The sequence below is a fragment of the Actinia tenebrosa genome, unplaced genomic scaffold, assembly GCF_029948245.1.
Source record: "Actinia tenebrosa isolate PJP-AT-01 unplaced genomic scaffold, QUT_ActTen_1.0 PGA_scaffold10__47_contigs__length_13832649, whole genome shotgun sequence".
NCBI classification, from domain to species: domain Eukaryota; kingdom Metazoa; phylum Cnidaria; class Anthozoa; order Actiniaria; family Actiniidae; genus Actinia; species Actinia tenebrosa.
The window spans coordinates 11,865,538-11,893,240 of record NW_028292570.1 but is presented as its reverse complement, the minus strand read 5'-3'; the positions used below and the strand labels follow the sequence as shown (position 1 = coordinate 11,893,240).

The following is a 27,703-nucleotide window of genomic DNA, read 5'->3' as shown; positions in this document are numbered from 1 at the left end:
GATACTTCTTGCTGATATATATATATATTTTAATTAAAATTATTTGTTTTAATTGTACTCTGTACAGTGTATTGTTTATAATTGATAACCCCAACAGTTTCTTCTTCTTCATGAACACCAACCTTAGAGACAACTCTCTCCTTCCTCATTGCACTGATAACATGTCCCCGGTAATGCAGCTTAATGCGCTTCACATACTGTGCCTTAACTCTCTCGTGGTGTGTATATACAGTGTATATATGCAATTAATATTCATTATATTAATCAAATGAAAACAAAATACATTTTTTAGTTATTTTCCAGTAAAGTTATGAGTTCTTTTTTCTTTAATTTTGAAAGAGCTTTGTGTTTGAGATTCCTTTCCTTGATCATTTGCTTTAGTTGAGTCACAGTATAATCATTGTAATTTGTATTTGGTACCTCATCAGGATCTGAAATGGCAGGTAGACCTTGAGTGGCAAAGCTCCAGTCTTTGCTGTTTCCTCTTTTCGAAAATAGTTGTATTCCAATACTCAAGCTTTCTTTTGGTGTACTTTCCTTTTTCCCGTTCACAGTGCCTCAATTCCCATTGTCTGTTCTCAGTTTGAAGGATGTCTTTGACAGCATCCCATTTATTAGATTTATTGAAGTACATTCGTTTCGCATCATCGTTATTTTTCTCCACTCCTTGACCCGTAAACTTTTTCAAGCAGCCATGCTTTTGAACAAACATGGGAATGTGGTAAGGAATGGTGTGCATGTATGGAGTGACTCTTGGTCTTGTGTAGCCCGGCCGTTTTCCTCTAAGTGAACAAAACAAAAAAGATCAATCCAAGATTTGCCTTCATGAAATAGGTCATTAGCAGCTGCTTGAGTCGGTTTAAAATCAGAAAGCTTGTCATATAGTAGGCCAAAGTCATTCCAGATTTGTTTGATAGTAGGCAATGTATCAGGATACAAAAACTCGTGTAGCTTTGAAGGTAATTCTTTTAAAAGTTTCTTTTTCTGTGATCCAAGCAGACTGGTAAATTCCTTGATAGTACTTGCTGAGCCATCAGCATTTCTTTTATTCTACACTGAGAATGAAATCCCCAGATCATTTATACTTTTGACCAGCTTTGACAAATATAATCCCTTTTGTTGTCCTCGAGGTTTCTGAAAATCTTCAACTGCATCCCTCTAATACCTCATCAATGATATTCTGTAGTAGTTTATCTGTTATTCTTAGCAGTAGATGCAATTCATCAAGGATTACATTTGTCAAAGGAATGTTGAGTAGTGGTTCATGAATGCATCCATAGTTATCTTTTTCTTTGCATTTTGTTTTTATATCTTCCCTACAAGCTCCTTCCACAAACACAGCGCAGGCCATGGGATCTCTATACAAAACAAAAACTCGTATTCCTGTGCTGTCTGTTTTTTTTTTAGATAATCCAGAGGAAATTCTGTATTTACTTTTAGCTTCCAATTTAATTGTTTCCCTTTGTATTCGCTCATAAAATCAGACATTTTGATTGTTGTAAAATTTGATTGTCGCGCCAAATTACTTACGCGCCAAATATGAATGTATTTATGTATGAAGTCCTGGCCTTTTTTATGACCGAAAAGACCTAGTATCGAATAATACATCCCATAAACCATTGCAGATTTACTGAAAATAAATATGGCGGACGAACCAAAGACAGAGAGAGTTAGTGTTGTTCCTTCCTTATTGGAGTGAGATTGGAGCTCCTTACTTCACCTTTTAGCACGAACATGAATTTGAGGAAACTTATTCTACTGTTGGAAGTATTTTCAAAACAAAATAATGCTTTTTAAGCGATAAAATGACTGAGTTTGTACCCTGCTGTTGCTAACAAAACGTAGAGCTGGTGTCGAAATCGATGACTTCTCCGTTTGTTTTCATCTTAAAATGACTAAGTTAAGCAAGACTAATGGCGATTAAGAGAGGACATATGGCGTTTGAGTGCAGAAAAAGTCAGAGACCGAGGAAGTCCGTGGATAATATTCCATAAGCTCGTTTTAGGTTAAAAATATAGCTACAGCAATCGAGACTATTATTCGAGATGGAGCTGAGAGAATCGTAAGATATTTTATTATATAATTACCAATGAAATATCAATTTTTCTCTATTTCGAAACATTGATATCTTCACACGTGAAAATAACATGTGAAAATAACACCATTGCGATGGCTATTCAAAAATATACGGAAAGAATTGCCTGAAAAAGCCAAAACATACTTCATTGACAATTATATAATAAACAGAATATTACTTGGGCGCTTGGAGATACGAAATTTATCTTCTCGTGTTGAAAATCTCTCACTCGTTCGCTGCGCTCACTTGTGAGAGATCTTTTCAACACTCGAAGATAAATTTCGTATCTCCGCGTGCCCATGTAATATCCTCTATATATTTTTTATTCAGGAAAGTTTATCTTCTTCTATACATTTTCTTTGGCTGTTTGGACGCCATTACTATGAAAAATGCGCATGCGCGACGCCATGTTGACCGATATTTCTGGCAATGTTCATTTATTGACTTCGCAAATTGCTCCAAGCAAGGCTGCTTGAGATGATAATTATAATTAAAAGTACGGACGTTCTCTGGAGCCTTGGCTTGTTACTTGAGGCTCTTGGTGCGACAAGAGTATATGTCAGTAGCGATGGCCGAGTGGTTTTGGGACTCTTTCAGGGAACATATTTCCAAGATGGCGTCTATTTTGTTTCCTAAAACAGCCCCACAATGCACTGCAATGACCCAGTTTTCTACCTAACCAACGGCTAAAAAAATGGCTGAAGAGGAATCTTTCGCATTTTAAAAGGCTTGAGAGAGAACAAATATTCTACACAAAATATATTACTCGCTTCAATTGACCGTTTTCTCAAGGTTGCGTCATCAGAAAAAATCTGTTAACATTTGGTCACCTACGATTTCAAGCTCACGCCCCCTCATGTGAGCCCACACAAATTATGTCTCAAAAACACGGTTTTTGGATCTTTTCTCAAAATAATGACTATCTAGGCAAAAAACAGAAGTGGATTCAGTTAATTCAACTATTCACGGACTGTATTATATGGTTTAGATTGAATTCTATTGAAAAAAAACCACCGTACTTTTTGAGTTGAATGTACGTTATTGGACGTATTTTACAAGAGAAAATGCATGACATAACCGGGGTCAAGCTAGAAAATCGTCTCTCCTTGATATAAAACAGAACCTGTCAAAAAACAGAAGTGGATTTGAAAACCCCGGGCTTTCCTGAACATTTTGGTATATAATTCATAGGAATTTGTTAAAATTTAGAACCGTATTTTTGCTGATTTTATAAGCTCATACTATCTGTTGGCCTATACATTCGCCTCTTATAGTTTCTTAGGTTTCGTAGCCTCGAAAACACGCTAACTCAGGTTTATTACGCTTCCGCCCAGCAAGCATTCAAGCAATGTTTACAATATCATGCAGATTAACGTTAAACCATTGTTTGCTGTTTCATCGCTATTTTTGTTAAAAGGGCAGTGCAGAGGCTTCTGAAAAGAGCAAATATTCCAAATGTATGGGCAATATTTTCCAATGCGCATCCAACTTGACGGGCCACAAAACTGAAAAACGCAAATTCAGTAAAATTGCGAAGACAGTTTTATATTTAAAGAGGAGAATAATCGATTTTATGAATTCTTATCGAAAAAGATTTCATAGCAATGTAGGATAATACTCGTGTTCTGGTATCGTGGCCCGTCGAGTTCCTTAAATTTGGATGTGCACGCAACCTTGAGAAAACGGTCTACTCGATTTTTTGGAATAAAATAAAATATATCTCGTTGCGAGCAGGGTTCGAACCTGCGCGGGAAAATCCCATTGAATTTCAAGTCCAACGCCTTAACCACTCGGCCATCGCAACTATTTATATCCTTGTCTTACATTAAGTCTTTAGATTCTTGCCAACATTAAAAATCTATATTTGATAGAGTTACTTGGCATTTTAATACAGCTCTTTTAAGAAAAAGGAGGTTTGGTGAAAGTTTTGTTGTATGTTGCATAAGGGCGATGTGGATGCAATCAGCGAAATGTCACAACGATATGGAATCTTCCTAAACGTTGCATTTTTTTCTGCCATAATTTCTTCAGTTCTAACATTATTTACATATGATCCATAATATATTTCGTGCTTAGTACGCAACATACAACAAAACTTTCACCAACAACATTTGAAATAGTTATCTATTAGACCAAAGAATTATCAGTCGCGATGGCCGAGTGGTTAAGGCTTTTGACTAGAAATCAAATGGGGTCTCCCCATGCAGGTTCGAATCCTGCTCGCGACGCTTAACTTTTTTTGCTTTCATTTTTTACTTTATTCCAGTTTTAAGGAAACCATTTATTTGATTGACGGCAGTCTATTGTCCGATTTTGGTGTCGCTACTGTTGTCTCGATGAGCGCGTAGCAATAAAACCAGTAGTAACAGTTTTTACTCTACCTACCAGGCTGTACGGAAAATCTATGAATGGCAGTGGTTCTCGCTTCTTCGGTGTTTCTAGCTTCCGTTGTTGATTCCGTTACCATTGACGACGAACTGGGATCCATCGTGGTCGACCTCGTTGTGACACTTGAACCCCTGGGGGTGGTGGTAGTATTAAGAAGAAAGATTGTTGTAGTGCCAGGCGCGTTTTTGATGAAAGCTTCTGACGCGTCGCCAGGGTAACCATTTTGTTTGGAGTCTTGCATGACGTAGAGGGCACCCATGGCGCCAATACTTAAAATATAGGAAGAATAAAGAATGATATCATGAACAAGGTAGAGAAGGATTGTTATAGGGGTAGGGTTCTTATATAGGAAGAATAAAGAATAATGTCATGAACAAGGTAGAGAAGGATTGATGTAGGGGTAGGGTTCTCATGTTTGAATGTCGTTCTAGTGAAAACATTCTTGTCACCGAAAATGCGCGCGTTGCAGTTCTCATGTTGCCGTCGCCTTTTTGGATATTTTCATAATAACAATCATCGTTATTATCATCATCAACATAGTGAAACATCTTATCATATTCCCCATCATCACAATCATCACCACCATCATCATCACCATCATCAACATCTTCATCATCACCTTTACCATCCTCATCATCATCACCGTCATCGTAACCATAATTATCATCATCATTACCACCATCACTATCATCACAATCATCAACACCATCATCAACATCTTCATCATTATCATCATCACCATCATCATCATTAACATCATCATCATTATCACCATCACCATCATTATCACCATCACCATCATCATCATTAACATCATCATCATCACCTTTACCATCCTCATCATCATCACCACCATCATCATCATTATCACCATCATTATCAACATCATCATCAACATCATCATCAACATCATCAGCCTCATCGTAACCATAATCATAATCATCATGATCATTATCACCATCGTCATCGCCATCATCATTATGAACCATTATCATTATCATCACCATCGGTTCATAGCATCATCATCATCATAATCACCAACATATCTTGAAAGCTTCATCAAACAATCAAAAACAAAAACCCCGTAATACCTCAGACACATGACAAGGATAAGAACAATGATGAGGAAATGCATGAAACGAGGCGTGCACCATCCCTGCTCCTCGAGAACCACTTCCTGTAACAACCAGTAAAAAGAAAAAAATAATTAATGAACTGCATAAAAAAAGCATGAAACTACCTCGTTGAGTTATATATTGGCAATCTTTTAATACATGCTAAGCTTAGATAATTATATGTCAGTCGCGATGGCCGAGCGGTTAAGGCGTTTGACTAGAAATCAAATGGGGTCTTCCCGCGCAGGTTCGAATCCTGCTCGCGACGATTAACTTTTCATACTTTATAAATTTTAAGTTTTATTTTTACAGCCTAAAGTGCTATAAGCCCTAACTTAATATTTTCCGTTTCGATTCTACATAAAAGGAATAGTTGAATGGTAAAATCTTTTATGCATCTTGGAGATATCAAGGTTTATTCTTCTGATTTGTTAATGAGTGTGATGTCATAGGAGGCATTTGAAAATTGAAACACTTCGTTTACTATGCGAAAATATATTTGCAATAACCTTTCTATAAACGCTGAGTAAGACAATGATGTTTTATGCAGGATGTTTTACTGCCCCAGAAAAGTTTTGTATATTAAATAATGCCTCCTATGACATCGTCATTCCCTTAAAGACTATTCCTTTTTTTCTGGTAACGTTTCCTCTTTTACATTTCTCGGTAAAGAAAGAAATAACACTCAAGGGAATGACATGTGGTCTGAGATGGGAAACATTACTGATGAAGAAAGAAATGATACTAAACGGAATGACATGTGGTCTGAGATGAGAAAACATTACTGATGAAGAAAGAAATAATACTCAAGGGAATGACATGTGGTCTGAGATGGGAAACATTACTGATGAAGAAAGAAATAATACTCAAGGGAATAACACTGTAATGAAAAAAAATTGGTAGCCAAAAATTATCGTTTCCCCGAATATCCAACAGAGAAAAATTAAGATTTCAACGTTGCGAGCAGGGTTCGAACCTGCGCGGGAAGTTCCGATTGGATTTCAAGTCCAACGCCTTAACCACTCGGCCATCGCAATTACTTGATATTAAATCACTCATCAAACAACTGCGTTACTTTCACATCACTATTGGAGAATTTTCAAAACGGTTGGGCCATTTAATAAATAGAGATTATAGAAGGTTTCTATATCAAGAAAAAATGTTATGGACATAGGGAATTGGAATTCAGCGAATGTTTTTTAAAAATGTATTTCAAAATATTTTTTGGATGTTAAAGGAATGGACGTGTCGTCTTGAGCTTGGAAACAGACCATTTTCGAGTTCCAAATCACCGCTGTGTTCCTTGATTACAGACTCATTTACTCATGGTTAGCCTCGTATCAGTGTCTAAATATTCACAAATACCAACAGTAAAGTAAAAAATGCACAACTTCAACAATACAAACACTTTGAAATTCCACAGACCTTCACTGGAACACGTGAATATTATGCACAAAATCGGAGCTAACTTTGAGCAACAGACAACTCGAAACTGATATGTTATTCCGTAAATATAGTAAATAAAATAAAAAACACGGAGTTTCATAAAATTTCTTATCAATGTCGCGATGGCCGAGTGGTTAAGGCGTTTGACTAGAAATCAAATGGGGTCTCCCCGCGCAGGTTCGAATCCTGCTCGCGACGATACATTTTTTACGACAGTTGATAATTCATTTTTGATATAGATTCTCGTTTCCAATGAACTTTTTCTACGGGAATTATTATTTTTTAGAGAAATATATCAATTGCTCTAAGTATTTTGTTTTCCCGTGATCGCGGTAAATCATCGTAATTCTCTATCGTTTTTGATCGAGTATTAAAACAGCTCTTCCAATGAGTATGATTTCTTTGTTGGTCGCTTACGTTTGATAGGATGCATTAAAATGAAAGGAATGGAGGAATAAACGAACGAACAAAGTAAGAAAACAAATGTAGAAGGAAGGAAAAAAGAAAGGAAGGAAGTAAGGAAGCAAGGAAGCAAGGAAGCAAGGAAGCAAGGAAGCAAGGAAGCAAGGAAGCAAGGAAGCAAGGAAGCAAGGAAGCAAGGAAGCAAGGAAGCAAGGAAGCAAGGAAGCAAGGAAGCAAGGAAGCAAGGAAGCAAGGAAGCAAGGAAGCAAGGAAGCAAGGAAGCAAGGAAGCAAGGAAGCAAGGAAGCAAGGAAGCAAGGAAGCAAGGAAGCAAGGAAGCAAGGAAGCAAGGAAGCAAGGAAGCAAGGAAGCAAGGAAGCAAGGAAGCAAGGAAGCAAGGAAGCAAGGAAGCAAGGAAGCAAGGAAGCAAGGAAGCAAGGAAGCAAGGAAGCAAGGAAGCAAGGAAGCAAGGAAGCAAGGAAGCAAGGAAGCAAGGAAGCAAGGAAGCAAGGAAGCAAGGAAGCAAGGAAGCAAGGAAGCAAGGAAGCAAGGAAGCAAGGAAGCAAGGAAGCAAGCAAGCAAGCAAGCAAGGAAGCAAGGAAGCAAGGAAGCAAGGAAGCAAGGAAGCAAGGAAGCAAGGAAGCAAGGAAGCAAGCAAGCAAGCAAGCAAGGAAGCAAGGAAGCAAGGAAGCAAGGAAGCAAGGAAGCAAGGAAGCAAGGAAGCAAGGAAGCAAGCAAGCAAGCAAGCAAGGAAGCAAGCAAGCAAGCAAGCAAGGAAGCAAGCAAGCAAGCAAGCAAGCAAGGAAGCAAGCAAGCAAGCAAGCAAGCAAGCAAGGAAGCAAGGAAGAAGCAAGCAAGCAAGGAAGCAAGGAAGCAAGGAAGCAAGGAAGCAAGGAAGCAAGGAAGCAAGGAAGCAAGGAAGCAAGGAAGCAAGGAAGCAAGGAAGCAAGGAAGCAAGGAAGCAAGGAAGCAAGGAAGCAAGGAAGCAAGGAAGCAAGCAAGCAAGGAAGCAAGGAAGCAAGGAAGCAAGGAAGCAAGGAAGCAAGCAAGGAAGCAAGCAAGCAAGCAAGCAAGCAAGCAAGCAAGCAAGCAAGCAAGCAAGCAAGCAAGCAAGCAAGCAAGCAAGCAAGCAAGCAAGCAAGCAAGCAAGGAAGCAAGGAAGCAAGGAAGCAAGGAAGCAAGCAAGCAAGCAAGCAAGGAAGCAAGGAAGCAAGGAGGCAAGGAGGCAAGGAGGCAAGGAAGCAAGGAAGCAAGAAAGCAAGAAAGCAAGGAAGCAAGGAAGCAAGAAGCAAGGAAGCAAGGAAGCAAGGAAGCAAGGAAGCAAGGAAGCAAGGAAGCAACGCAAGCAAGCAAGCAAGCAAGCAAGGAAGCAAGCAAGCAAGGAAGCAAGGAAGCAAGGAAGCAAGGAAGCAAGGAAGCAAGGAAGCAAGGAAGCAAGGAAGCAAGGAAGCCAGGAAGCAAGGAAGCAAGGCAAGCAAGCAAGCAAGCAAGCAAGGAAGCAAGGAAGCAAGGAAGCAAGGAAGCAAGGAAGCAAGGAAGCAAGGAAGCAAGGAAGCAAGGAAGCAAGGAAGCAAGGAAGCAAGGAAGCAAGGAAGCAAGGAAGCAAGGAAGCAAGGAAGCAAGGAAGCAAGGAAGCAAGGAAGCAAGGAAGCAAGGAAGCAAGGAAGCAAGGAAGCAAGGAAGCAAGGAAGCAAGGAAGCAAGGAAGCAAGGAAGCAAGGAAGCAAGGAAGCAAGGAAGCAAGGAAGCAAGGAAGCAAGGAAGCAAGGAAGCAAGGAAGCAAGGAAGCAAGGAAGCAAGGAAGCAAGGAAGCAAGGAAGCAAGGAAGCAAGGAAGCAAGGAGCAAGGAAGCAAGGAAGCAAGCAAGCAAGGAAGCAAGCAAGCAAGGAAGCAAGCAAGCAAGCAAGCAAGCAAGCAAGCAAGCAAGCAAGCAAGCAAGGAAGCAAGCAAGCAAGCAAGCAAGGAAGCAAGGAAGCAAGGAAGCAAGGAAGCAAGGAAGCAAGGAAGCAAGGAAGCAAGGAAGCAGGAAGCAAGGAAGCACGGAAGCAAGGAAGCAAGCAAGCAAGCAAGCAAGCTAGCAAGCAAGCAAGCTAGCAAGCAAGCAAGCAAGCAAGCAAGGAAGCAAGGAAGCAAGGAAGCAAGGAAGCAAGGAAGCAAGGAAGAAGCAAGGAAGCAAGGAAGCAAGGAAGCAAGGAAGCAGAAGCAAGGAAGCAAGGAAGCAAGGAAGCAAGGAAGCAAGGAAGCAAGGAAGCAAGGAAGCAAGGAAGCAAGGAAGCAAGGAAGCAAGGAAGCAAGGAAGCAAGGAAGCAAGGAAGCAAGGAAGCAAGGAAGCAAGGAAGCAAGGAAGCAAGGAAGCAAGGAAGCAAGGAAGCAAGGAAGCAAGGAAGCAAGGAAGCAAGGAAGCAAGGAAGCAAGGAAGCAAGGAAGCAGGAAGCAAGGAAGCAAGGAAGCAAGGAAGCAAGGAAGCAAGGAAGCAAGGAAGCAAGGAAGCAAGCAAGCAAGGAAGCAAGGAAGCAAGGAAGCAAGGAAGCAAGGAAGCAAGCAAGCAAGGAAGCAAGCAAGCAAGCAAGCAAGCAAGCAAGGAAGCAAGGAAGCAAGGAAGCAAGGAAGCAAGGAAGCAAGGAAGCAAGGAAGCAAGGAAGCAAGGAAGCAAGGAAGCAAGGAAGCAAGGAAGCAAGGAAGCAAGGAAGCAAGGAAGCAAGGAAGCAAGGAAGCAAGCAAGCAAGCAAGCAAGCAAGCAAGCAAGGAAGCAAGGAAGCAAGCAAGGCAAGCAAGCAAGCAAGCAAGCAAGCAAGCAAGCAAGCAAGCAAGGAAGCAAGGAAGCAAGGAAGCAAGGAAGCAAGGAAGCAAGGAAGCAAGGAAGCAAGCAAGCAAGGAAGCAAGGAAGCAAGGAAGCAAGCAAGCAAGCAAGCAAGCAAGCAAGCAAGCAAGCAAGCACACAGACAAGCAGAACAGCAGGACAGCCGAGGCAACAATAGAAGGAATTAACAAGATTCATACGATTTATTCTCGTACCTGTTGGCGTGTGTTGTGCTTGTTGCATCGATAACCATGTTTCTGACCGTTACATTGTGGCTTCTTCTCTGTTGTTAAGGGCGAGTCTTTGTTGTTGTTTTTCTTGTCTCGCGTTGAATTTCGACTGAAAGTGAGTTTTACCGATAAATGAGAATGATATCCGAGAATAAAACGATACAAATAATAAACAAACAAAAATACATAGATAAACCAGCAAACAAACGAATATAAAAACAAACAAGCAAGCAAGTGTACAAACAAAAAATAAATAAAAATGCAAATAAACAAAAACAGACAGACAGACAGACAGACAGACAATCAGATAGACAGACAGACAGACAATCGGACAGACAGACAGACAGACAATCAGACAATCAGACAGACAGACAAACAGACAGACAGACAGGCAAACAGAATGAATGAATGAGCTTTATTTAATCACGAAATTTCATCAGTTTTGATAACTGGTTTACATAAAAGTCGTGTATTAAAATCTAGCTATGTGCATCATTATAAATAAAAAGGTAGTATATGAAATAATACTGAATATATTAAGATTTACATTATTGTAGTGTAGCTATGTAGTGGAATCAAAAGTGAGGTAAAAAGATCACTCAGAACCACAAGCAAGAACTGAAAAGTTTTTAATCTTGTTCCTAAATGTTGGGAAAGACTTTAAATTCTTAATATCTGTCGAAAGGGAGTTCCACAGTTTTGGTCCTTGGTAGAGGAATGATCTCTTTAGATAATCTGTTCCTGGTAATGGTAAGTTGAAATTTACCTCATTCTCTCTTAGATTATAGGACTTAGTACTGTTTACTGTGGAGAATTGATCATTTAGATAATTAGGAGCAGTTTTAGTTTTGATTTTGTACATAATCGCAACCTTATGCTTAGCTCTCCTTTCAGCTAAGTTATCCCACTTTAGCTGCTTTCGAATATCTGCTGATCTAATTTCGTATCCAGAGCTCGTGATAACTCTTCCAGCTCTGTTTTGCAATCTTTGAAGCTTAGTGGTTAAACCCTTTGTCAAATTGTCCCATACCACATCGCAATAATCAAAATGTGGCTGAATTAAGGAACGATAAATCAACAAAAGGGTTTCTTTTTCAACATAAGGTTTGATGTTTCTTAAGCCTGCTATTGCTGAGGAAACTTTCTTGGAAATATGATCAACATGAGCTAACCATGAAAGCCTCTCATCTATATAGACACCTAGCGATTTAGCTGTTGCAACCCTTTTAATACAAGTTCCTGCTATCTTCAATTCTGGATCATGAAGTAAACTTGCAAGCTTATAATCTGATGCGATAAGCATAAACTCTGTTTTTGTTGCATTTAGACTTAATTTATTGGCCAAAAGCCAATCATATAACTTTTCAAGATCCAGAAGAGACATGTTTTGAATTTGTAAAGTATTAGTCCCAGCCATAGTAATTGTAGTATCATCTGCAAACATCCTTGGGGTTAAAAACTCTAAACAGTTTGGTAGATCATTGATGTATATAAGAAACAGTAACGGGCCCAAATTAGAGCCTTGGGGAACCCCGCATTGTAATTCACCTCGATCAGAGATGACGTTATCGATGTAGCAGTATTGAGTTCTATGGCTGAGATATGATTTGACTAATTCTAGTTCAACATCCTGTATTCCATATAAGCTAAGTTTATGAAGTAGGATGTCATGGTCTACTGTGTCAAATGCCTTGGCTAGGTCCAAAAAAATGATAGAATTTATATATCCACTATCCATATTACTGAGCCATTGATCAGTTGCATCTAATAATGCAGTCATGGTTGATTGTAAAGAACGGAAGCCTGATTGCTGATTGGAAAGAATCCCATTCTTTTCAAAATAATCATAAATTTGGGTGAATATGATCTTTTCAAATATTTTTGTTACGGTAGACAGGATCGATATTGGACGATAGTTGTTTATATCGAGTCTGTCATCCTTTTTGAATATGGGTATAACCTTTGCTACTTTCCAACCATCAGGAAAAATGCCAGTTTCAATACATGTATTAAAAATGTCTGTAAGTGACTCTGCAATAATTGGACCAGCAGTTTTTAAGATATTTGGTGAAATGTCATCAGTCCCTGATGCCTTGGCTATATCAATTTTTTCTAATAATTCTAAAGTAGTTTTAGTACTTATTCGATGAAATTTCAGTCTACTCTCAACAGGAGTGATAAAATCTTGAAAATGCTTATTACTAATGCCTAGCTTAGAAGCCATGCCAGGTCCTATTGACGTAAAGTGTTCATTAAATATGTTGGCAATTTCCTGTTGGTTCGTCACGTGATTGTTGTTAATCTTGATTTCTTTGACATCAGTTTCTTTGACTTTTCTATTCATGAGCTGGTTTATCGTTTTCCATATTGCACGAGAGTTACCGACATTACTCTTGATTTGAGATGTATAATATAAAGCCTTAGCATATTTGATTTTATTGTTAACCCTATTTCGTAGTATTTCATAATTTTTCCAAACAGATTCTAAGCCCGATTTCATTGCTTGTTTTTTAGCTTCAGCCTTACTATAAATCAAATTCCTAATTTCACAGACAGACAATCAGACAGACAGACAATCAGACAGACAGACAGACAGACAATCAGACAGACAGACAGACAGACAATCAGACAGACAGACAGACAGACAATCAGACAGACAGACAGACAGACAGACAAACAAATGACAGACAGACAAACAAATGACAGACAGACAGACAGACAGACAAACAGACAGACAGACAGACAGACAAACAGACAAATAGACAAATAGACAAATAGACAAAATGACAAAAAAATGCAAAACGAACGAAGGAAAGAAAGAAGCAAACAAACAGGAAAAAAGTCAAAATGAAAGAAAACACGAAAACTATGTACACTATATGACCGCTATATAAGCCATATATATTATTATAATATTATTATTATATCTAAAGAAAGATGGCGACCACACAATGAATACTAATCCATACCTGAATGAACTAGCATGTGACAAATTACTAAAGCAACTGCTGGCCGTATCTGCTCGCCGGCGCGACTGTAGCTTCTTGTTTACCTTTTCCAGTTCATTGATTCTGATTTCAAGTATGTCAGTAAGTTTACAAAGCTCTTTGACGGCACCGACATTCTCCATGAAGATTCGCTCCTGCAAAACACGAGATCATTAATCAGTGAAAACAAAAGTTAATATAAAAATCTGGATTTTTTTTTTTGAATATGCCTGTGAATGGACCTAATCTACCTATAGAAGTAATACTTTCGCATTTCAGACCACGTGTCATTCTCTTGAAAATAAGATTCTTTGTTTGAGTTGTATCTATATTCATGTGTCTTCTCATGTGCAACCGTTAAACAAAGAAATGATACTCTAGGGAATGACACGTGGACTTGAGAATAAGATTCTTTGTTTGAGCTCTATCCATATTCATGTGTCTTCTCATGTGCAACCATTAAACAAAGAAATGATACTCTAGGGAATGAGACATGGTCTTGAGAATAAGATTCTTTGTTTGAGTTGTAGAGTTGTATCCATATTCATGTGTCTTCTCATGTGATACCATTAAACAAAGAAATGATACTCTAGGGAATGGCACGTGGTCATAAATAGAAAAGCATTGGATTAGCAAGCGTATTTCAATCTCCAATGTAACCTTGAGTGAACTTGACAATATAAATGTACTATCTGCCGAAAGACCTAAAGATATTACATTTATCATGTAAAGCTCACACAGGGATTGGTTGAATGTTCTTAGCCAATCAGAGGCGAGATAGTGAGTATGTGTTACGATGTAAGATTGCGGGCAAAAGTGGAAACAGTGGAGAGAAAAGAAGAAAAGCCAATTGTAAAGACAAACCTTATTTACAACGAGGAAATTTTCAATCATTTTGCCGTCTGAAAGCGTTACGTCATCCTGAAATAAAGAAAAAAACTCGACATGAAATGATTCAAGAAAATTGGTTGATCCAGCTATGGGTTCGCATGTCACGGACAAAGGTTTTAGTTCGAGGCTACGTGCGTGCTAAATTAAATTAATTCTTTTGTCGTGTCACGAATTACTGAGCATTACGCACGAAGGCGCCTCACATGGAATCCTTTGTGCGTGACAAGCGAAACATATATTGGAAGTGGGCTATTAGGTTGTTGACAGCGTTATTTGATGTTGCTGTATCGCGCTTTTGCTTTAAAACGCTTTTGCCATAATCATTTTCATCAACCATTATAATCATCACCACCACCTCCGTCATTATAATCGCAATTATTCATCATCATCACCATCATCATCATCACAATCATCATCACAATCATCATCACAATCATCATCATCATCACCATCATCATCAACACCACCATCATCATCATCATCATCATTACCATCATCCTCACCATCATCACCACCATCATAATCAACACCATCATCATCACCACCATCATCATCATCATCATTCACATACAGATAGTATGGTACTCACGCTTTCCTTAACCGCCTCTGGTAACACTTCCTTGACTTCCTGTGCAATAACACCTGTCTCAGGGTCTGTAGCAAGACCAGCCACGTCCAGGTACTCCTGGCTATAACTGTACCGATACAGCTTCATCTGTGAGACATTCTTTAGCTGCTCGCTACTATCAGCCTACAATAAACATCAAATCGATTACAGTTTCGTATTTGTTTGTTCCAGCGCCTTCCAATAGACCTCTTTACCTTGGGTGTAACATTTTCCGATTTCAGACCATGTATCATTCATTCCCTAGAGTAGTATTTCTTTGTTTAACGGGTTGCGCACGAGAGGACACATGAATATGGATACAACTCAAACAAAGAATCTTATTCTCGAGACCATATGTCATTCCCTAGAGTGTAGCTGCAGAATACTTGTGACACTCGCCTTTATTTCCCAAAATACACGTTGATTACACTTCGTTTAACTGATTGAACTCTCCGATCTTAACGCAGCGATTGAAATTATTCTTTAGCAGTTCTAGCATGAATAAACCGTAAAATGAGATGATAAGCGACGGTTCACAAAATTTTGTTCTTCTGCTATAGCTACACGGCTCTGTAACAGAAAACTATAGGACGCGTGTGTGGATCTCCGCCCTAGTCCTCCTCCGTGGCTTTTGGCCGCGACACTAGAGTATCATTTCTTTGTTTAACGGTTGCACATGAGAAGACACATTAATATGGATGCAATTTAAACAAGAATCTTATACTCAAGAGAATGACATGTGGTTTGAAATGGGAAAACGTCACACTCAAGGTAAAAAGGTTTAGTCTATTAGGGGTTGCGCAAAAAGAAAGACCAAGATCTATACTAAAGTAATTCTTTGTTAACACATAGTAGTCGCGATGGCCGAGTGGTTAAGGCGTTTGACAAGAAATCAAATGGGGTCTCCCCGCACAAGTTCGAATCCTGCTCGCGACGATACATCTTTTACGACAGTTGATAATTCATTTTTGATATGAATTCTCGTTTCCAAGTGACTTTTTTTCAGGAATTATTGATTTTTTAGAGAAATATATGTATTGCTAAAAAGTATTTCAATCAAAATGTTGCACATGTGAAAAAAGAGTTACCCTTACGTTACGAGTTAGCCACCATCTTGGGTGAGTTAAAAAAAAAAAAGACTTGGGAAAGTTTCTTTGTTATTTCAAACAACATGGCCGCATTGTTTTTTATTATTTCATTCTCTTACGAATGATTGAAAACAATCTTAAAACTGATTTCCTTTTGGAGTTAAAAAAAAAAACTTTTCGTCGCGAGCAGGGTTCGAACCTGCGCGGGAAAATCCCATTGGATTTCAAGTCCAACGCCTTAACCACTCGGCCATCGCAACTACTTCATATTTTATTCTTCATGGATTATAATGTCTAAGCTATAAAAATTCAAAAGTACCTCGGTAATGTTTTCTTTGACTCTCTTGTCTGATGGCAGGAGAACTCGACCTGTTAGTTTGACGTTACCATGAACAGACAGGGACTCGTTGGGTTTGTCTGTACTGATGCCTACACGGCCCTGCAGAAGAACACGTATTAGTGTAAAAAATGGGAAACAATAAAAAAAAAAAAAAAAAAACGATCGAGCAAACGAACGATCAATCGATCAAGCGAACGAACAAACGAAAAAACAAACAAACAAACGAACAAGCGAACGAACAAACGAACGAACGAACAAGCGAACGAACAAACGAACAAACGAACGAACAAACAAACGAACGAACAAGCGAACGAACAAACGAACGAACAAACGAACAAACAACGAACAAACAAACGAACAAACGAACAGCGAAACGAACAAACGAACGAACGAGATCGAACGAACAAACGAAACAACGAACCAACGAACGAACAAACAACGAACGAACAAGCGAACGAAAACAAACGAACGAACGAGCGAACAAGCGAAAGAACAAACGAACGAACGAACAACAAACGAACGAACGAACAAGCAGCGACGAACAAACAAGCGAAACGAACAAACGAACGAGCGAACAAACAAACGAACGAACGAACAAGCGAACGAACAACAAACAACGAACGAACAAACGAACAAACGAACAAACGAACAACGAACACAACGAACAAACGAACAAACGAACAAACGAACAAACGAACAAACGAACAAACGAACAAACGAACAAACGAACAAACGAACAAACGAACAAACGAACAACGAACAAACGAACAAACGAACAAACGAACAAACGAACAAACCGAACAAACGAACAAACGAACAAACGACAAACGAACAAACGAACAAACGAACAAACGAACAAACGAACAAACGAACAAACGAACAAACGAACAAACGAACAAACGAACAAACGAACAAACGAACAAACGAACAAACGAACAAACGAACAAACGAACAAACGAACAAACGAACAAACGAACAAACGAACAAACGAACAAACGAACAAACGAACAAACGAACAAACGAACAAACGAACAAACGAACAAACGAACAAACGAACAAACGAACAAACGAACAAACGAACAAACGAACAAACGAACAAACGAACAAACGAACAAACGAACAAACGAACAAACGAACAAACGAACAAACGAACAAACGAACAAACGAACAAACGAACAAACGAACAAACGAACAAACGAACAAACGAACAAACGAACAAACGAACAAACGAACAAACGAACAAACGAACAAACGAACAAACGAACAAACGAACAAACGAACAAACGAACAAACGAACAAACGAACAAACGAACAAACGAACAAACGAACAAACGAACAAACGAACAAACGAACAAACGAACTGGATTCGAACTGACCTGGATTCGATGCTTGAAAACAAAAGATTATATGCCTGAGACAAAACATTTACTGGGTACCCTGTGTTGAAAATAAATTGAGCAGACGTCTCAGTAGCCCACCTCCGAGATATGCTTCTCTTGTCACGCACAAAGGTTTCAGTATGAGGCTACGTGCTAAATTAAATTAATTATTACCGCCTGTCACGAATGACTGAGCATTTTTCGATTACGAAGGGTGCATGGTCGGATAACATAGGCTTAAGTGTTTTAGGCTTTTACCATTATGAAATACGTGTTAGATATTTCTACACACTGGTCGGATAACACAGGGTTTTTTGTTATAACCTGGTCGGATAACACGGGTTTTTTGTTTTAACCTGATAATAAGATTAGATATTCCAGCAGCTTGGTCGCATTGTAAAGTGTGGACGGTCGGATTAACTAGGTTACTTACCCTAACTATAATGCGGTCAGATACCGTTGCACAAACCAGCTGGTTTTCGTCCTTCGTGTAAGCATGTAAAGCAACAGCCAACATGAAATATCTACGAGAAAATGAAAAACATTTAACATCTCTAAAGGAACCTTTATCGTGACAAGCCTACGGCCACATGGCTCTCCTTCCTTCCTAATCTAAGTTCCCTCATGGATCGACAGTACACCAGGTGATCTCGTTTTGACAGCCCATCAAAAACCAGCCAATCATCGCGCACGAAGAAATCTGATCAGGCGGTCCATCAAAAAAAACACGGCAGCCGAAGTCAGAAAAAATTCCCCTGAACCTTTGCTTCCCTAGCTACGTTATGGACTAGCAATACATTTAAAATTCTACCTATTCTTATAACGAATACCTATGGGTCAAATGGTGCGTTGTGGTTTCAATTCTTTTATGAAATTATCGTGAAATGATAGCTCTTTGTTCGTGGATATACAACTGAAACTAGGACAGCCTGATCAGCTACAACAATCCTTTAGACAATGAATACTCAGACATACCTTTGATCAGGATTTGGTTTTCCTTTTTTTCTCATGTTGTTTGAAGTAGTTTCGCTGGAAATGTCAAAAAAAATTTGCAATATGTATATGTTGGTAAAATTTGTTAGAGAAAGAGCGAAGCTTCGACAAACAAAAAAGGATAGAAAAAAAGCAAACTCGAAAACCCAGCAAACAAAATTACAACCAACAAACCAACCGACCCTCAACAATAAAATCAACCCAATAACCCATCAACCCACCCACCCAACCAACCACCCACCCACCCAACCACCCACACCACCCACCCACCCACCACCCAACCACCCAACCACCCAACCACCCAACCACCCAACCACCCAACCACCCAACCACCCAACCACCCAACCACCCAACCACCCAACCACCCAACCCAACCACCCAACCACCCAACCACCCAACCACCCAACCACCCACCACCCAACCACCCAACCACCCAACCACCCAACCACCCAACCACCAACACCAACCACCACCAACCACCCAACCACCCAACCACCCAACCACCAACCACCCAACCACCCAACCACCCAACCACCCAACCACCCCAACCACCCAACCACCCAACCCACCCAACCACCCAACACCCAACCACCCAACCACCCAACCACCCAACCACCCAACCACCCAACCACCCCAACCACCCAACCACCCAACCACCCAACCACCCAACCACTCAACCACCAACCACCAACCCACCAATCCACCAACCAACCATCCAACCAAGCAGAGTACAAAACAATATGAGCAATCAAGAGAAAAAAACAAACAAAAAAACAAAAAAAAAAACGAAGAAAAACAAGAAAACAAACGTAATTTATAAACTTAAAGTTTTTTAAAAGAAGAAATAGCATTTTTTACCTAAAATGTAGACTTCCGATTGTTATTCTTGACACATCTTTACTAGACACAGGAATACTAAAAAACAACCAAAAAAAACTCAGAGAACAAAGTCAATACTCCAGGTTCATGTTCCCTCTCAGGCCCCGTCCACTACTATGCCGAATACATTTGAATCCGTATTTTTATTTTTTCGGTTAGGCCTACCGTCCACACTAGTCCGGGCGAATCCGGAACAATTCTTCACCGAAAACATTTTTTTTCGAATACGGTCTCCAGAGTGGAACAATTTGAAAACGCCGGCTAGCCTTATTAGTGTGGACGGAGAACATTTCGTACTCGAAATTTTTCGAATACGATGACGTCATGATTGTCATGTGAACATGGCGGGAAGGCTAAAAATTCACCGCAGGCTCAATTTCAGTTTCGATGCACATGCACATGCAATTTGATTTGAGTCAGTCGCTAGTCAGTGTAGAACAGTAGTTATTCAAATTGGTCACCATATTTCAATTTGGTGCATTGAATATATACAGCTATTTCAAAAAAGGTTGAATACTGAATACTGCATACTGAATAGAGCTTTCCGAGACCGAAGTGCATTGTGGGTCATAGTGACATTGTCTAAAGTAGGACTAATAATAATAATTTATTCTATTTTTAGTGTATTCCATCTGAAACAATATACTAACTACATGTAGAGAGTTAATTGCTGTATATTTACTTTTTATTTCAAATTAACGAGAACCACATTGCCCTTTGGTCTTGGAATGCACTGTTCAGTATGCAGTATTCAGTATTCAACCTTTCTTAAAATAGCTGTATAAGCTTCGAAAGAGTATTAACGGAATCTTCTGTTCATGAGAAACAACTTACATAGCAGGATCGTAAGGTCTTTTGCTTCGATCGACTTGAGATTGCTCAACTTTTATCGTAGAGTTGACAGATTCCACCTAAAATTCAAAGAAGGTTAGTTACTTTAATTACTTACTTGTCCTTTGAGCTTTAAGGCGCATGTGCGGAGTTGAAAAACCGCAGGTTTGCACCTCCGAAAAGTTTCCGAACAAAGCGAGTAACCGAATCGTGACAAAATCGTGAGACATAACCCCTTGCGTTATGCATCGTCTTTATTCAACCAAGCTATTTAAAAAACAAAATTTATTTCAAAGTTCTGGTCTTAAATTGTCTCGTTCATGAATGTAAGAATTAAAAAGAAAGAAAAGACCGAACAAATGAACAAGTGTATACTTTGCATGACAACATATTAATCTACTTTAATCTATATACATGAACGTTTCACGTATGACCGGATTTCTATAGAAAGTAATGAACTGGAATTGGTACTATGCAATCTTCGTTTTTCACGCTCCAAACCGATTCTTATTGGTAGTATTTACCGCCCGCCTGATGATTCAAATTTCTTCTCTACATTTATAGACTTGTTGGACAAGATAGACTTCACAAATTCTGAAATATACCTTTTGGGCGACTTTAATTGCCCAATTAAATCATCCAAGGGTAAAGAGTTTGTAAAATTAATGAATGACATTGGTTTGGATCAATTAATAAAAGAAGATACGCGTGTTACACTCACATCATCAAGTCTGAATGACATGATTTTTACCAATTCTGCTCATCGTGTTACCGAATCAGGTGTTTTGAAACTGTCGATGTCTGATCATTATATGATTTACTGTAATAGATCCTGTAAAGTTCCTAGGACTAAACCAAGAATTTTGATCCATCATCGTTCACCAATGATTTACAAAATTTACTCTGGGACTCGATCTATTTGTTTGAGTCTCCTGATGATGCTTGGTTTGCAATGGAAGAATTGCTTAAAGCTGTTGGAAATCAGCATGCACCTTGTAGCACTATGCGTGTGCGTGGTTCTCAGCCCCCATGGATGACAACCGAGATTCATCAGGCTATTAAAGCGCGTGATACCATGAAACGCAAAGCCTTTAAGGACAAACTTGAGTGCAACTGGAACGCGTATAAACGATTGAGGAGCAATGTTACTAGGCTGATAGAGGTGGCTAAGCGAGATTATTATAATAATTTACTATCAGAAAATGTTAACGATGCCAGTAAACTTTGGTCAACGATCAAGAGGCTAATACCCAAAAAGAAAAATGTGTCTATTCAGGAATTGTCATTTCAAAGATCTAGTTCTACGGAAAATCAAGGAATTGCAAATATATTTAATACATTTTTCACTTCGGTAGCTCAACGTTTTACATCTATTTTGCTAATCACCTAGCAGTGGTAGATCTGTCTATTCCCCGTCTAATTGTACAAGTGTCTTCAATTTTACAGATATTACTGTCGACTTCGTACGAAAAGAGCTGCGCACTTTAAAAGTCAAGAAGTCATCTCGTATGAAGGATATCCATATACGATTCTTGAAAACTGGCGCTGACGTTATTGCTGCACCACTAACGCATATTTTCAATCTGTCCCTGCGCACCTCCAATATTCCAAGTTCTTGGAAGTCAGCCACTGTTACCCCTGTACATAAGGATGGAAAAACGTCTGATCCTAATAACTTTCGGCCTATATCAGTCTTACCAGTGGTCATGAAGATTTTTGAGCAAGCAGTACATAAACAGCTATATCAGTACCTGTCAACTAACAATCTGTTGTCTTCCTGTCGGGTTTCAGACCTACTCATTCTACTTCCACGTGCCTATTGGATGTTACAGACTTTATCTTAAAGAATATGAATAATGGTCTTCTGACTGGCGGCTTATTTCTTGACCTCAGTAAAGCTTTTGATCTGATTGATCACTCTGTTTTGAAAAAGAAACTTCCTATGGTTGGCATCAACCACAACGCTTTGGACTGGTTTAATAATTATCTGGATGGAAGGACAAACTGTTTGTGTAAATGGCTCCATTTCAGAAGTACAAAGTTTGCAATCTGGTGTTCCACAAGGGTCTGTATTAGGCCCTTTGCTATTCATAATTTTTATCAACGACCTACCTAGCTGTGTTACACAATGTAAAGTAGCGCTATATGCTGATGACACCGCCCTTTTCTTTGCCCACAAAGATGTCAAGACGATAGAGAGTGTTCTTCAACAAGAAACCGATGCTGTTGGTAACTGGTTTTCCCGAAATGGTCTGGCTATAAACTGCTCAAAGACTAACGTTATTCTCTTTGGTTACAAGTCAGCGACTGGCAAAAGCCCGCAAGCCTAAAGTAAAGATGAGTGATACAGATCTACCTCGAAAAGATTCTATCAAATATCTTGGTCTAATAATGGACGATAAATTGAACTGGCACGAACATATTGACTATATTGCTTCAAAGGCATCACGTAGATTAGGTCTGTTGGGTAGAATTAGAAAATTTATCAACGTGGGCACCTGTAAACAACTTCATGAGTCTCTAATTCAATCTCTATATGAACATAGTGACGTTGTATGGTCTAACACTGATAAAACTAGCCTAAGTCGTCTTTTGAGGCTTCAGAAACGTGGTGCACGTATAATTCTCAAGAGAAAGGTTAGGGATTGTAGTTCAGTCAGTTTACTTAAAGAACTGGGTTGTTAGCAGAGAGGTGGGTTTTTCATAAGTGTCTTACAGTTTTCCGCTGCTTGAATGGTTTCTGTCCTTCATATCTAAGAAATTTATTTAATCGTAATTCAGAGATTCATAATTACAATACTAGAAGCCGTAATGACATTCATTTACATAAGATATCTTCAAAATCTGGTCAACGATCATTTTCCTTCGCTGCTGCTAGATTATATAATGATTTAAGTAATGTCGTCAAATTATCTAAATCTGTTCGAAGTTTTATAACTAATTATTGGCGAGAAGGAAATAATTAATTAATTATTTTATTATATATTACTAATGCATCACAAATCATAGATTATATATATATATATATATATATATATAAAGATTTTTTACACAAAATAATAATTATAGAATTTTTAGAATTTTTTAGGGATCTTTTTAGGAATTTTCTTTTCGTATTATTAGTGGTTACTAATTAATTTTTCATTTCTAATTTAAATTTGTGCTTTTTTCTCTTATGCACAGCTTCAGTGTAAATAAGTGGTTAGCTTTCTGAATTATGTGTGAAATAAAGTTATTATTATTATTATAAATAAGTTTTTTCTTACGTTCTGCATCTCATTTGATATCTTGCATCTCATTAGATATATACTTATTTCGATAAAGTTAGTCACCAGAAAAGCTATAAAGCTGAGGCCGACAAGGATTATGGGTAGATACATTTTACATGTTTCAACCGATTTAATAACTGTTGATGGACTTGCACATCTTGCCAGTAACAGTCTCACCTCTCCTGAGCATCCTCAAGCTGCAGTTTGTATCAAAAGAGCTTTACTTGTTTGAAATGAATTGTTCTCCATGATCCTCAGTGATCTCAGCTTTCTAGGCTTTTGGTGACTAACTTTATTGAAATAAGTATATGTATAAATGCATACTACAACCTTTTTGTCAAATCAATCAATCAATCAATCAAAGCAATCAAGTGTATATATATATTTTTTTTCTACTCCAACGGAGGACTATCGTCAGAAGTTTATAAACAGACAAAAAATATCTCTTTTACTCCTGACGAAGGACTAGCGTCCGAAACGTAAGTAAGTTTTTTCATCTTTTCACGGTGTATAATTTACCTTTTTATCATTACTGTTTCATTAGAAACACCGACGCAGCTCACACTAGGTTTTAGCTAGTTATATCTTCAGACAAAAAATGACAAAGCTTTAAGCGTCGTCTTTGGGGTCCCTTTGTCCACGAGGTCAACTGCCAACGTAATATAGCCCAAAGGACGCCTGCAAAGGAGGCTAAATATAACTATGATTCGAGGCGGCCTTGACAGTTGGCTAACATGACGGAAAGCTGACTGGTTCAACCGGTTTGGAACAAGATATTCTTACGGAAAGACTCTGAGCATGCGTAGCGTGGGGGGAAACAGGTGCTTGGCAGGCATCATTAAAAAGATGCTTAGAGAGCATTTCTTAATGACTGACGCAACTATGTCTACAGTTCTTCCTCTCTAAGCGTCGTTGAAAGGCTGCGAATATACTCAGAGGTAGGCAAATAGCTAAACGGCTAAACTTTGTGGTACATATTGCTTTTTAAATTGTAACAGATTAAAACTGTTAAAAGAAGTTTCTTAACCCAAGTAATGCAAACAAAACTCACTTTCTTCTTCAATTTCTGAATGCGGAATACGGCTTACCATTTGACACTAACCCTTCCAAAATGCCGTTCTTTCGCCTTGTTTTCTAGCTCTCTGTTTTTTTCCTAATGACAGTTGGTCGGTGATAGTAATGTGAATAGTAGTTCATAGACAGATTAAGAATAACGTTTCTTCTTCTTGCAAACGGCAGACATGACTAAAATATATTTTCCCGCCAAAATATGCTGCTGCTCCACAGAAAACTCAACACATACTATGCAAAATATTTTATTAAATTTAAAGCGAGAATTTAACCAGTTCAACACGCATTAATTTTTTGCTTACAAATAAGCAATTTTACAGTATTGTTTTATTAGTAAAAATACCAGGTGGACACCGGACCTTTTCCGCGTGTGTGTGTGTGTGTGTGTGTGGGATGGGGAAGGGGGGGGGGGGGGGTGGAGGGGGGGGGGTTCGAACCCCCCCCCCCCCAGCCTACGGGCTGTCATGATATTTAGTGGAGGCTTTGATTATGATTGCTTGCTTTAATGACGAATAATTCGGTATACTTATTCTGGTGCTTAACTTGACACAACGTGTGTAGAGAGAGAGAGAGTCATATTACATTTGTTACATAATAGAACCTACTGTTGCGTGACAATTATATATTATTACAGCCCCCTTTCCATTAACAATAAATAAATAAATTTATGAAACGCTTAAAATTATCTTAATAGAAAAATATCATATGTAATAACAGTAATACTACTTGCTCATGCTTGCAAGTGCCTAATTTTTTTTTTTTTTTTCTTTTGTCTTTAAACGTATCTGTTGGGCGGTCTTATGATTCTTCCACTTCGGGTAACTGTGGTCCCAGGTGCGTGGCTTCCGTTGTTTTCCAGAGGTTCTGCATTGCCTCTGGTCTCTGTTGGTTCTTGATATTCACTGGTGGGTTGCTCTGCCGCTGGGGGTGCTTCTCTGATGTGACATCTGTTGCGTCGAAGCTCACTTCCGGTTTGTGACGTACACTAAGTATGAGCGTGGTGCTTCAAGCTTTTCCTTGACGACTGCAGGCTCCCACTTCTTGGTCGAGGGATTCTGAACGGTGATGTTGGTACCTCTTGCTAGCTCGGGTAGAGGTCTGACATTACGGTCGTGGTAGAACCTTTGGATTTCTTGTTTCTCCCTTAGCCGGTCGGTTATTTGATCACTGTTGGCACTCCTGTTGATGGTGCGGGGTAGGTTATCTTGCAGCTTTCTTCCGAAAAGCAACTCTGACGGCGATGAAAGTTTATTGTCAATGGGTGTGGTGCGTAGACAAAGCAGTGCCATACTTGGATCCTGTCGTTTCTCGAGGGTCTTCATGAGAACACCTTTGACTGTTTTAACTTGATCTTCTATGAATCCATTCCCTTGTGGGTAGTGTGGAGAACTGGTTTCGTGGTGGAAACCATATTCGTTGGCAAATTCTTGGAATGCTACACTGTCGTACTGAGGGCCGTTATCTCAGCGGACTATTTTTGGATTCCCAGTAGTATAGGGGATGGGGGTTCCAAAACAGTGACCAACCGAGGATCACCCGCGTAAAGTGACTACCCGATTAAGTACAGGATTACCCGCATCCCAGCGAAATGTGTTTAAATATGTTAGTCTATATATGGAGTGCGAAGATTGTAAAGAGTTCGTCTATGACTTCTGTATAAGATGCTTGAAACCTAAGTTTGTACCTAGTAAGCCAAATAAGTATATTTTGCTGTGGTAAGAAGATGCGAATAGAGGAGGATACGTCAGCACAGTGTTACGAATGTGGTAGGAATATCACAAACGCTGTGCCAAATGCTACTAAGGAGCAATATTACGCCAACGGAGGTCGTAAGAAGACTCCATACAAGAGGATAAAGTACTTTAGGGACTGGATGAGCCATATCCAAGGCCATCGCCCCGTGTACCTTGATAACGAAGTAATGGAATTGATTGCGTTTGACCTAAAAGAACCAACAACACGAAGCCTAAGGGAGACGCTAAAGAAGTTGAAGCTAGGAAGATATTACAAAGGTATACCCTATATTTTGTCTGAGTTTATCGGTAAGCCTATTCCGGTGGTTCACGACATGAGCAGAGCTGAGTGGATGTTTTGTAGGATGGATAAGGAGATCCCCTACTATCCTGACGCAATCTACGAGATATTCCAAGAGATTGACCCCAATCATCCACTGTTAGCATGGATACCCAGACGTTGACGTGAATTCAAAGTGAATGTTTATTGAGCGAGCTTTCTTTGTAGGTCTTCCTTTGCTTCTTGGTAGATCTTCTTTCGAGATTCCTCGGAGAGATCCCTTATGATTGTTTTTTTTGTTACCCGACTTCAATTCCTCGTACTTCTTCTCCTCAGCCAGAATTAACGAAAACTCAACGTCGTCTATTTTACGGTCTCTTAAAGCCTTGGAAACGAGATCAGAAATGGTGTTAGCTTTTGCCCTGGAAAGGGCTATGGTTGTGTCATGCTTCGATATCTTATTAGACAACTGTTTCATAATGCCGGTGGTAATGGCGGAGATAATACCGTAGACAGCTCCAACGCCGGCTAAAGGAACGCCTACGATTACTCCGGGGCGCGTTAATGATGTAGCAACGCCGCTACCTGTTAAAGCAACAGACATAGACCCCGACGTTATCGCAATCTTATGTAAAGTGCTACGGGCTCGAGCGTACTTCTTCCTAACTTCTTCATAATGCTTCGTTTGTCCTTCTAAGTAAGCCAGAATTAAGTTAGCCTTGTTTAAACGAAAGTTGTCAGCATTCAATTCATTAGGACCTGTGTCTTTCGTAGTGGTATGGTAACCAACGTCGGGATACAACTTAGGAGCTGATGGTATTACGTCTATTATATACTAATGTACGACGCTTTTGGGAATGACATTCAAGAGACCCCTACACATAACAATCGCGACTACG

At 39.2% G+C, this 27,703-nt stretch overlaps 7 non-coding genes across 7 annotated transcripts; 4 read left to right on the top strand and 3 right to left on the bottom strand.

Moving 5' to 3' along the window:
• Positions 1-3,799: 3,799 nt before the first annotated feature.
• Positions 3,800-3,881, bottom strand: Trnas-uga (transfer RNA serine (anticodon UGA)). The gene has a single exon. It is a non-coding gene; the product is annotated as a tRNA-Ser (tRNA).
• Positions 3,882-4,223: 342 nt separating this feature from the next.
• Trnas-aga (transfer RNA serine (anticodon AGA)) lies at positions 4,224-4,305 on the top strand. The gene has a single exon. It is a non-coding gene; the product is annotated as a tRNA-Ser (tRNA).
• A 1,461-nt stretch (positions 4,306-5,766) lies between these two features.
• On the top strand, positions 5,767-5,848 carry Trnas-aga (transfer RNA serine (anticodon AGA)). Its single transcript has one exon. It is a non-coding gene; the product is annotated as a tRNA-Ser (tRNA).
• A 687-nt stretch (positions 5,849-6,535) lies between these two features.
• On the bottom strand, positions 6,536-6,617 carry Trnas-uga (transfer RNA serine (anticodon UGA)). Its single transcript has one exon. It is a non-coding gene; the product is annotated as a tRNA-Ser (tRNA).
• A 525-nt stretch (positions 6,618-7,142) lies between these two features.
• On the top strand, positions 7,143-7,224 carry Trnas-aga (transfer RNA serine (anticodon AGA)). Its single transcript has one exon. It is a non-coding gene; the product is annotated as a tRNA-Ser (tRNA).
• Positions 7,225-15,795: 8,571 nt separating this feature from the next.
• Positions 15,796-15,877, top strand: Trnas-aga (transfer RNA serine (anticodon AGA)). The gene has a single exon. It is a non-coding gene; the product is annotated as a tRNA-Ser (tRNA).
• Positions 15,878-16,207: 330 nt separating this feature from the next.
• Positions 16,208-16,289, bottom strand: Trnas-uga (transfer RNA serine (anticodon UGA)). Its single transcript has one exon. It is a non-coding gene; the product is annotated as a tRNA-Ser (tRNA).
• Positions 16,290-27,703: the final 11,414 nt, after the last annotated feature.